Raw genomic sequence first — 11,908 nt, forward strand, 5'->3', positions numbered from 1 at the left:
AGACACGTACGTGACAAACATTAAAGCTTTTCGGTATCTCTGATCTCATTTAAAACTAGAACAATCTTCAGTACCTGGTGAAATCAGAGGAGCTGGTGTTCGGGTCAGAATACACCCAATGTAATACCTGTTAAAGAGTTCACTGCTCCTTGACAGTTGTAATTTTGCCCAGGAGGGGGAAGGTAATTTTTATTAAAGCATCAGATAGCAGAGCCTTAATCAGCCCTTTTGATTTCCTTTTTTTTTTTTTTCTTTTTTTTTTTTTTTTTCATTTCAATCCCGTTGTGTTAGAAAGAAGTTTGGGACACTCCAGGGCTAAAAGACAATTAACAAAAAATTCTTTTAGATAATTTCACATTTTCCTAGGTCATTCTACCTCTCTGAAGGTGTATTTGAATTAAGAATTTAGCCAGACTAAACCTCTCAGTTGCTGCAAGCCAATGAATCACCACTGCTGACCTCTTGAGAGTAATATTGTTAGAGGCAGGGGCATCAATATCAGATACCTCAGACAGCCCTGTAATTTAACAAAGCTGATGATCATGCTTCAAAATTATTTTTTTCAGTACACTGGGTCCAAAAAACCCCAAAGCCATTCTTTGTCTCTCACCAAATCCTGCCTTGAAAATCAATTGATTTTAAATTCCTTTTATCTGAGAGAGGTCAGGGCTCCATTAAAAACCACACACTGGCACTGATTTGAAGCTTTAGTTTTGGCAACCTTACTACACTGACAAAAGGGGACGTGTGGGGTTAAAACTCATTATTTCCTCGGGGTTTGTTTCACTCACACCTTTGTGGCTTTCCTGCTGTAGTAGCATGACCTTCAAAAGACCTTGCTGCACCCACGTGCTGTCAGAAACCCATTGCCCACGTTCACCCTTTCCATGCCCAGGAAGACACCCTGGAGGTAAAAGTAAAGGGCTCCTCATCCAAAGGTGGCAAGGGATGTCTGGGATGGCGAGAGCTGCCCTGAGCAAGATGCAGCTGCCTGCCTGTCGGGGGGACTGTAGCAATATGCAGGTGAGCACCACCAAGTGAACGATGTTCTGGGGGTAGAAGCCAAAAGAAGGAAATGTGAGAAGGTGAATCCAGCCTCCCAGTGAGGGGTCACATTTAAAGGTGGATCAGCTGCAAGCAGACCCTGCTGCTGAGCAGCGCTGGCTGAGGAAGAACCCTGGGTTTCCAGTTCCTGCTGACAACATTGGCTACTGTTCAAACTCGGTGTGTTTCTGCATTCTGCCTGTGCTTCTCAGCTGCCAGCAGCACACACACTCCTGTACTCTCAGTTCTATTGCCAACACACAGGGCAGAGAGAATCTTCCACTGCAGTGTCAGTCCGGGAAAGATGAAGCCAGAGCTGTAGGTAGTCACTAGGAGTAGGATATAACTATTAAAAGTTGATGGTTCATATAATTTTCACTCATTTTGGTGTGCAATTTGCCGTAAGGGCATAATCTCAAGCGTTCTGGAAAAATAATCTACTCTGCTGCAATTCTTGAAGACCTCTTAATGAAGAGAAACACTTAAAATTAATACTTGGCTACTAGAGGAATTGGCCAGTTCAACAGTTATTACTGTTAACATATTATCTTTTCCACATAACGTTTAATAATGCAGTAAGAGAAGAAAGGGTTGCACAAGCAGCAGTAAATCCTGAAATGTCAAAAGGGAAGTAAGTCCCACCAGTCATCCCAGAGTTGTCCTGGGCTGGGACCGCTGATAGAAGGTAATGCCATGAGACAGTCAAATGCCTTAAGATAAATTTAACCTATTTTTACAACAGTTAAAATCTCACAAGCAATGTTCCTTACTTTGAGAGTTAGTATTTCAAAACAATCCAGCAGAAACACTGGAAAAAGATACTGAGAGATTATATATTAGCCCTGGAAGATATGTTCACTTCACTTGAGGCTGTTTTCCATTCCTTCAAATTCAGGAATTCAAAGTAGAAGGATCTTCAACACGGAAATGTTTGTTCCAGATTTTTTTAGCAGTTGTTAATTTATTTATGGTGGAGTGGTTTAAATTAGTCTGCCTTTTTTTCACTGTCAGTTTGGTGATTTTGGAATATGCTGTTGAATCTTTAAAGGAATATAAATCTATATGTATTCAGTGCACTTAATTTCATCATAGAATACACAAAAGTTTTTTAAATCCTGATTCTAACTATGAAGCAAGAAACATTTCCAAAGTTTTCAGAATAAAATTTGTACCTCAAAATGATCTCTTGGTTTCTGTGACAACACTTGAAGTCATCAAGGAATCCCTCAATATACCTGCACCTCTCCTTTGCAAAAAATGTACTCTGGCAGGTCAAATTTCTTCTTGAGAGTGTGCCTCTCCCAGTTTTCCAGTATATATAAGTTATCAGAAAAGACCACTACTTAAAACTGCTGCTCAAACTGATTTTCTCATTGCCTTTGTAGGAAGGTGTGAACAGGCCCTTTTGTATTTGCACAGACAGGAAGAGGGAAATAAGGACCAAAATAAAACCACATAAACACAGAGATATTCAAGGACAGTGTGTTGAATGGAACTGTCATGGGTGGAACTGCTCTGGACAGTCACGTTGGTTCCCTCCTTTTGGGAGTTTTTTGGACAGAGAGCAGTCTGCACTGAGCAACACCCCAGGTGAGGAGCTAGGGGGCTAAGAGCAGATCCAGTGCCCAGATCCTACAGCCTTCTGCCCACAATCAAGCTCTCAAGTTCCCACAAGCAAAGTCAATGTATTAATCCACAATAGCAAATTAATTGTATGCCTTGGTTCAAATAGAGCTGAGTCTCCTTTATCTACCCCTGAACAGGATTTACACAAAAAGTAATTCTTATGTCAAGCTCATAATTCAGTTAAATTACTTGCTGTATTAAATTGCTGAATACAGTGATTTATAGATTCAGTCTTAATTGTGACTTTATTTTTATCCTTGTCTTGTTCTTCTTTAATTAGTTTCATGAAACTGCAGTAAATTAGCCTAATAATGTGCTTGAAAAGCATATACTTGCACACTTTTTTTGTTTTAGTAAAATCCATAAAGAGCACCTGGGGATGGTCTTTCCCTTCAAGTCATATGAACATCCATTTCTGCCTAATATCTAAAGCCTAAATTCACAGAGCAATTGTAGGACCCTAAACCCCATGTTAATAGAACTCACTCTCATTCATTTATTTCATTATTTATCTGAATGAATCTAAGTCTATTGCAACCTTCCCTGCAAAAGTGCAAAGCCCTCACTGTAGGGCCAGCGAGACCAGCATGAAAAAAATTAGTGCTGCTTCATTCCACACAGGAGCCCTGCTTGTCTGTCAGTTGTGTTGGCATGGGCTGGTTCCCAGGCATCTCACACGAGGCAATGCCAAGGACTATTGCGTGATCTCCACGGCCACAGGCTGCTCTAGGAAAGGTGAGAGCTCTGTGGGGACACAGTCCCAGCACTCATGCCAGAACGAAGTATGAATTTTATAGATGGGCTCGTTATCAGAACAAACCAAAATGCTCAGTCTGCAAGGTCTCTAATCCCCATTATGTAAGAGCCAACCCTTTTTGTCTGTGCTGGACTTCCTGCACTAAATGGGAGTGAATTATGCTAAGCAGCATCCATGACCAGCTTGTCTTCTTTCCACTTTAACACTCATCACCTAAAGGTTCCAGTATGTTTTTCCAGATGTCTTACTGCACTGCACAAGTACTACACACCTTGTTCCTGAATTCCAAAGACTGGGGACCTTCAAAAGGAGTCTGGAACACCAAAACCCTGAAAATATCCTATGTTCCCTTCCTCTTCCACCTGAAAAACACACTTCCTACTCTGCAGGAAGGGGAGAGTGCAAACGTGTCTGTGCAGACAGGAAACCCAGCTCCAAGTGCATCAGAAAGGGATGTTCAGGGAAGAGTGGTGTTCATAGCCATCCTTTATTCTTTGACCGTATCAGCCTCTGATATAGGTTATTTTCTCTGTCCAGAGCAACCAACCTAAATACATTAAAAAAAAAAAAAATGACGGGAGAACAAGTTTCTTAAGGAGTTTCTTTAATGAAAGAGAAATTTATCAAGCACTGTCAGAAGAGTTAAACCATGTAGTTCAAGTTGTATTTTAAGAAAGGAGGGTGATTATTAGCTTTTGTTCCAGATTTTTGTTGTTGTCTAGTGCCTGAAGGAACCTTATGTCAGATGTTCATACCAGAGATAAAAACAGAGGGCCAATGTTCCCTGCTTTTGCTATTAGTTTAACTCTACTGGCATGTGCTGTCTAGGTAAAACCCTATAAGATCTGTCTCTTCTCCCATCCAAAATGAGTCCTTAGCCTTACTCTGTCTGACTGCCCAGCTGAAGAACAATTATTACCAGAATGATCCCCAAATGAGCACTGAACAGGAAACAGGGCTCATTAACTAAGGCAGAAAACTCTCCAAACCTCATTCAAAAGTTTTTTGCTCACTTAGAGCTCTGTCTGGCACCACTGGGACCACCACCAATACAGTCACCCCACCCTGGTGTAGGGAGGATCTCTGTTTAGCAGAAGGGAGTCAGACAAGGGGAAGCTGATCCCAAATATAGGCACAAAATGAGACGCACATTTTTAATAGCTTGAAATTCCCAGGTGGATCTCTGGGTCTCCAATTCAATCGAAGAGAGAAACGGAGAGCTTCTATCCAGGCAGAAGCCTGGGAAAGAGCTGGAGAATAATGTAAATAATTCTTTATCTCTCTTGTTGTTCATATTGTTTATAGCTAAGTTCTATCACTGTTCATCAAGCACTTTGCACGAATGCTGTAGGTTGTTTTCACTTAAAAGAGTGGTGCATTTGAATAAACCGGAGTTTTGCTCTCCGCAGCCTTCTGAGTCAGTCTTCTCATTCCCGTCCTGCCTCAACAGTGACATGATCTAAACACCCTGGGAACCACCACTTGGAGTTTTTGAATCCAGACTGAGCAGCACACACCCTTAGGGAAATGCTGCATAGGGAAATCTCATGATCCAGACCACCGCAGTCCTCTCAGACCTTCTGATCTCTTTCTGTACAGCCCTCACAAAGCACTGTGGCCATTTTTCTTCTTTCAAAAACTGTATTTCTTATCTACATCATATTATCTTGTGATGAGAGAACTCCTGAGGTCCCTGGGCAGTGACCACAACCAGCCCTGGGAACTGGACACAAAGGCTCAGCCAGTCAGGAGTTTTGCCTTGCAGGCAAAATTATACAATGACAATTTAGCCATTTATTGCCATAAGCAAATGGTCATCTCTAGCAACAGAATGATCGTGCCAAATAGAATTTCCAATTTGTGAGCCTTCCCCACAAATGAATCAATTATCAGTTCTAGTTGGGATCATTACACAGCCTTGTTCCCTTCTGCATTGTTTGTTCAGTAATATTGCTGTGTTTTCATTAACTAGCAGTGATTAGAAAAGAAACAACCATAATTCATATTCCAAAAGTCATCCTCCCATGTACCCATTCATTCACCATTCCTAATTAAGTTCATGAAAGATTAATTCCTTAATGGTTATGATTTGTAATGTTAATTAATTAGCTGCTTTTCCATTAAACATTCAAAGGTTTCCAGCATTACATAAATTCCTTAATTAGCCCATGGCGAGTATATAAAAAATAAATAATTCAGTAACTTCTCTCTGTCCCTTAGGCAATTTATCAGCTGCTTGGTCTTCCAGTCCATCTCCTTTCCCACTCCATGCAGAATCCCTTTCCTTCACTGCTGCAAATGCAAATGTACCTGCTTGGCTCATTCATCTTTCTCAGAGGATGACACAAGCAAGGAACAGGCACAGCTGACTGACCTCACTTTCACCCTGGGGAGAAAGTACTTTGACATGAACTTTGCCTCTCTTCAAGTTCCCTAACCTGTGCAGACCTGAAACTGAAAAGCTGCCTAGGATGTGGCTTGGGATGAGCATCCCCAGGATAGCTGAGCTCTGCCTGATGCCAGAAGTGGGACCGATATTTGTGGTATTTATGTTGCAATTGCAGTTAGCCTGGCAGGAGCTCCCTGCAAATTCAGTTTCGTCACAGTTTCCAAGGCAACTTCTTGGGCTCCTGGTTGCGATAGCTTTTGAGGGATGACCACAGGGGGTTTGCAAACTCAGCCTGTCCTCTCTGCCCTGATGGCAGTGACTGGAATTTCCCACAAAGATTACTCTGAGAGGCCTTTCTTCCCCAAACTCTTCTGGAAATACAGCAGAATGTGGGACTTCTCTCCAGCCCTTCTTACCTTGTTCCACGTGGCTTTGCAGCCTCTGCTCAGCATCTGCTCAGACCCAGAACTGGGAGCAAACTAAAAAGTCAGAGTTGTGTTTTTAGGATATATCCATGGCCCCTTGCCAAAGCCACTTTTAAAGGTACCCCTAAACCATGTTCTGCTAACACCACCTTCCCAAAACTTCTCTAACACAGGGCTCTGGAAGAATGTCCATAACCCTGACCACACCAACATGGCAAGCCTGACCCAAAGTAAAATGGCTTTTTAAGAGGTCAGAGCATTATAGCTGAGGAACGGTGTATCCTAGCCTTGGCCTCAGCTCTGCACTTCTCCATACAGCTACTCACAGAAAGAAGGCTTCCCACATGCTGGATGCACCCAGGTGGGCTGCTCCACATGCCAGGTCACTCACTGCCTCTCCTGCAGGCACTGTAACCACAGTCCTCAGGGACAACCTCAGCATTAACCACCAGTTTGCTTCCAGAATCTGGTAGATAAACCTGGTAATGTGCAAGGAAATAATGGGAATCACAGTTAAAACAGGAAGTATCCCATCCTGGACCAACACCACAGGGTGACAAGCCTGCACAATTGCCACTTACCAGCAGGAAAAGCTCCATGCTAAAGTAATAGCAAACACACGACTAGGAGGCCACAGCTTCTTTGTCCTTGACACTTGAAAACTCTGCCATTAGCAATTGTAGTTCATTTCCAAGCCCCCCAGTGGTATTATCCTGTCATTGGTTACTGCCCTACACTTGGCTCCTACAAGAAACTCATCTCCTAGCTCCAAGCCCTCCGCCTGAAACCCAAAGCAAATTTAGATCTGCTGCAAAGAGTGCCCTCTGTGTGATAAACCAAAAAAGAAACTCACTAGTAGATTTTTCTACTATGGTCATTGTCATGGGGTCAGCACCTGCAAGGAAGAGGGTCTCTAAATGTAGGAAAATTGGGATTTGCAGGATCCCACAGTAATGGCAATGTGCCCACAGGGTACTGGGCTTCATTGTATCACATACATCAGAACCACAGCAAGTGTGGAGAGAGCAGAGCTCTCTCATTCAGCAGCCTGACCAGCATATCTTGCAGAGAGAAAAACACAGCAGTAATCTTGTATTCCTCAGAATACTGCCTAGGAAATTCTTCCTAACTAATTACTATCCCATACATTCATCCCTGATCAGAAACAGCAGTGAAAGCCAAAATTAATGGTAAAAACCAATGTTGCAAGTCGCACCCCTCCTTTCTGCTGGAGCTCAGTGAGGTGTAAACCAGTTTTCAGCAAACTGTCATCTCCACGCAGGTGCTTTATATTACAGCAGTACGTGCTGTTTAAATATGAAGTGTTTGGATAATTTCTAGTACAGCTAGCTTACATGGAAGGAAATGTCCCTTAGGACAGCCACATCAGTCTGATGACATTTGTGGTGGCTAGAGAAGCTGACAGGTAGGAAGTTCTCCTGAAACATCATATGCATCTGCCAGGAAGTCTCCACATCATCTGGTGACAGGGACACAAGAGGATTTGAGACAGAGACCACAGCTGAGCCATGTCCCCAGATTACCTCAGCTGACCTTTCAGTTGAGATTTTTCTGCCACTTCAAGTAAACTTTGCCCCTGTTTTTTGCTCCCAGCAGGAGAAGCTGAACAACTCCTGAAGCATCTCTTCTCTGCTTCCTACTGTCATTATTACTTAGTGACTCACTCCTGAGTATGCCCACAACCTGCTCAGCCATTGCTGCTGGAAAGCCCTGCCAAACACAACCCTGCAGTTCAATCAAGATAAATACCACCTGTGCCCTTCCTCCCCCCGAGAACCAGCACAGGCACACTTGTGAGCAGAAGGGATCCCAGCCCTCTCAGATGGGGCTCAGAGTGAGACACGGTACAGACAGAAAAATCTTATGTGAATTAGCAAGGGAAAGAGGGAGAGAGTCAGCTAGGAATGGCCCTTTCAACCTGCTACCAGTCCTTGGTCACAGCTCCTGGAAACCTCTGGGACTGCCAGGCAAGGAACTGAAAGCCTGGGTGAGATCTCACATGGCCCGGACATCCTCATGCCCCCATTCCTGCACAGCCCTGTCACTCCTTCAGTGCTGACAATGGATGCTGAAGCACTGAGCCTGACGGAAGGAGCAGTTTCACACTGAGTTATAGGCATATCCAGCACAGCAAGGAAAAGAAGCAGTTCTGCACTGCTGATGCTGTGAGGATGAGACCACTACATTACATTACATTACCATATTATACAGCTGACAGCGTAAATGGACCATTGAGCTCTTCACCCTAAAAAAATGCTGCAAACAAAACCAGTCATGCAAGCAGGCAAGACAGAGCACTTACTGTGTGCAAGACTGCCACTACATGGTACAAGGACAAGCCTGTAAATTTCTTGAGCCAGAACAGAAGAGGGGAAAACTAACCTCACACCTCCAACTAGCCCTTGCCTCACTAACCAGCTACAGCCAAATTGTGATGTCTCAGCTGGATCAATTACTTTGGTTTCGTTCCTCTTCCAACCTTCCATCCACTCTAAGTCACTAAAATCTCTTATATAAAGAAACCACTTGAATCTTGTAAAATAGAGATTCCTAAGACATGGATGAGATCTGGCCATTTGCACTACAAAAATTTGAATCAAGCAAAATCAGTTTAACAGTGCCCCATAGACCAGAAAAGTCTGGGCTCAGCAGAGCCTGAGAGCACTGACAGACAAGAATGTACCAAGCTTTTGCAGCTCCTAAACTCAACATTGCTCGTGGCATGGAACTAATGCAAATGCATGACACTTCCAATAATGGCTGGGCAGCCTTGGCCTCTCATGTTGAACTACAGAGCAGTTCAGGTAACTGTGGTTCTGCTCTGCAGTAACAGAACTAAAGCACAAATGTAGAAGAAAGAGGGGCAAGAGAAATCACAGCTTTGTGTTGGAGGAGTACTGGCCAAGTCAGGCCATAGAAGGATGACAGGGACATGAAGCTGAGATTTACCTGTCTCCATCTTCCTCGAGACCAGCCCAGAATTTTGGGGATTCCTTACTTTTGAAGGTGTTCCATCCAGCAGAACCATGCAGAATTGATGTCTCCAACAAGTCACAGGCTCTGTCACCCCCTCCTCCTTTTTGCTGTTCTCCTCTCTTGAATGATGGCAGGTTTCTAATAAAAATACAGACCCCAAAGTGGTGGCTGGCAGTGGTTCAGTCAGTGAGACACAATCAGACATGGCAAAGTGGTGCCTCTGTCACTGGCCTTCACAGAGAAGGGACAGCCTTCAGCAGCACTGAGCCTTCGTGGCAGTGGTGCCTGCCATCTTTGCAGCAAACTCATCTCCATTTCCAAGCTGTCATCATCTTCCCTGGTGAATAAAGGTCTTTTTATCCTCCATTTTACCAAGCAATCCATCAGGTGGATAGGCATGAAAGCCTGACTGAGATAAACCAGCCAACTGTGAAATTCTTATCTTCAGTTCATCCTCACTCCTGGAGACCATAAAGTACATTGAGTGGGTTCTTCATTATAAGAATACCTTTCTTTACAGGGTCAGACAGAGCACAGAGTGCCATGAAACATGCTCAGGGCACAGCGCTGCATAAACAGGACACTGGGAAAATGGAGATGTCGAATGTATTCCCCCTTCTCCCTTCCACCTGCCTTCCCTCTGCCCTGTTCACAGCTACTGTCTATCCCTTTCCCCCAGCATGGATCAAGTAAAAGGTCTTCATGCTACAAACCCAGCCCAAGGGCACTGGAAGTTGGACAGAAGCTCTGCTGGAATAGAGATGGGGACTACATTTCTTAAGTGATCACACCACTCACAGAGCTTTTTCCTGGAGGGTGAAGAGGGTGTGAGGCTGTCTCTGAAAGCAGATCTGCATAGAACCTGCCCTGGCTGAAACCACTCTATGATAAATAGGTGGGCATTAAAGAAGATGCCTTTGACTTTTTAAGTGTTTTCTCATATGGAGTTAAGACAAGTATTGCTGGATCAATTCACTTTCAAGCACTGTACTGATGCAGTAGCAGCTTTGCTCCCAGGGACACCCACTGCCCTTTTACAGCTGAAAAAAGTTTCTGCTGACCCTCAGGGCAGCATGTTCCTCTATAGCTGCAAGTCATCTATGGTGTTCGGGTTTAGCCTTAGCACCCAGAAAAAGGTGAGCAGCCTTCTGGGTACATTTCCTTACAACTTAAGCAGTTAGAAGAAGCCTTTGCAGCCTATTTTGAAAGTTTCTTCTCTCTGAGAAAACTTTTGACATAAGAAATGCCCCTGGGACCAACCACCTCCCTCTAAAGGGGTTATGATCCCAGGCAAATCAATAAGACAAAATGTGTCCCCTTCAGCAGGATGGTGGCCCAGCTCTGCCATGAGTCATTTGAGCTAGCACACAGACAGCAGAAGTCAAAGCCAGCACCTGTAAATCTGTCCATGACAGATCAAGTAGACAGATGTGCTTAATTGAGCTGAAAACAACAGCAGGAAGAACTTCTGGGGGAGAGAGAAAAAAGAAAACTATGTTGATTTCTGCCTGTCAGGACACCCTTCAGGAGCTTTCTGAAGGCTCCAGGGACTCCTAAAGCTCTTGTTCAAGCCTGAGCATCACAGCAGTACATATACATCTCTCTGCCATGCAGAAGAGTGCTGCTTTGTGCTGTGACAGTGACTGACAGCATGAGCAGGTCTGGGAATGCCCGGGTACCTCCTGCAGCCCCTTCCCCACTGTCCCACAGCACATGCAGCAGTCCTGTCCCAAAGCACTGCCCACAGGTCAGCAATGCTGCTTAGGGCACAGAACACTGCAGCACCTGCAGCCACCCCCTTCAGTGAACACCCCCACATTACACATGGATGGGAAGCAGCCATGGAAACAAAGTGGGCAGCTGGCCAGCCAGTAAATTAATTTCAAAGATAGGCAGGTGATAGATGGGATTCATGTGGGAAACAGGAGAGGATAAATTGCCCATCTGTGACTGATACAGCAGAGAACAGCACATGATGGAGCAAAATGAATGGGCACAGAGGGTTGAAGGATGGAAGGACTGAGTGGAGTGTAAATAATTGAATCCCTGAGGCCTGGATCCTGTCTTTGGGACTACGTGGGATTGCAAACGTAGGAGCACAACTGAAGGGAATGATTCATGGGCTGTGTGTGACAGATAGGACCCCCAGAGCAATCTCTCAGTGGTGTGGAGGTGGGAATGCCACTTGACAGGATGTTGAGGGAGCATATGAATGAGGAGCTTCCTCCACATCTTTCTATGAACCTTTGAACCCCGACTCTATAGAAACAGTCTGGAGGAGTCTACCAAAATTAGAGGTGATGCCATAGCTCAGCACTGAGGACCTGGTCAGGGAGGCAGCCTGTCGACTGGAACCAATTCCCTACACATAACAAACCCAGATTACACCAAAAGCCTATTGGTCTGCTCAGTGCTGCTGACTTCTTCCCTGCAGGAATCTTTGCCAGGGAGACTAAAATGTTAGAAAAATCAGCTCTTCCCCTTCTGTCCACCTCTGCCCTGCTGCTGGGCAGGTTCAAGTTGGCAGAATCAAATGGTAAACAAGTGCCAAACCATTTCTAGGGTATTTCAGTCTCGCAGGAGGCAGGAGCCTGCCAGTGCCTCAGGAAAGAGGCTTTCAGCAGTGCCACTGTGTCGAAAAGCAGCTCAGAGCATTCTTGATTGTCCTGT

The sequence above is a fragment of the Lonchura striata genome, chromosome 4, assembly GCF_050655825.1.
Source record: "Lonchura striata isolate lonStrDom1 chromosome 4, ASM5065582v1, whole genome shotgun sequence".
Classification (NCBI taxonomy): domain Eukaryota; kingdom Metazoa; phylum Chordata; class Aves; order Passeriformes; family Estrildidae; genus Lonchura; species Lonchura striata.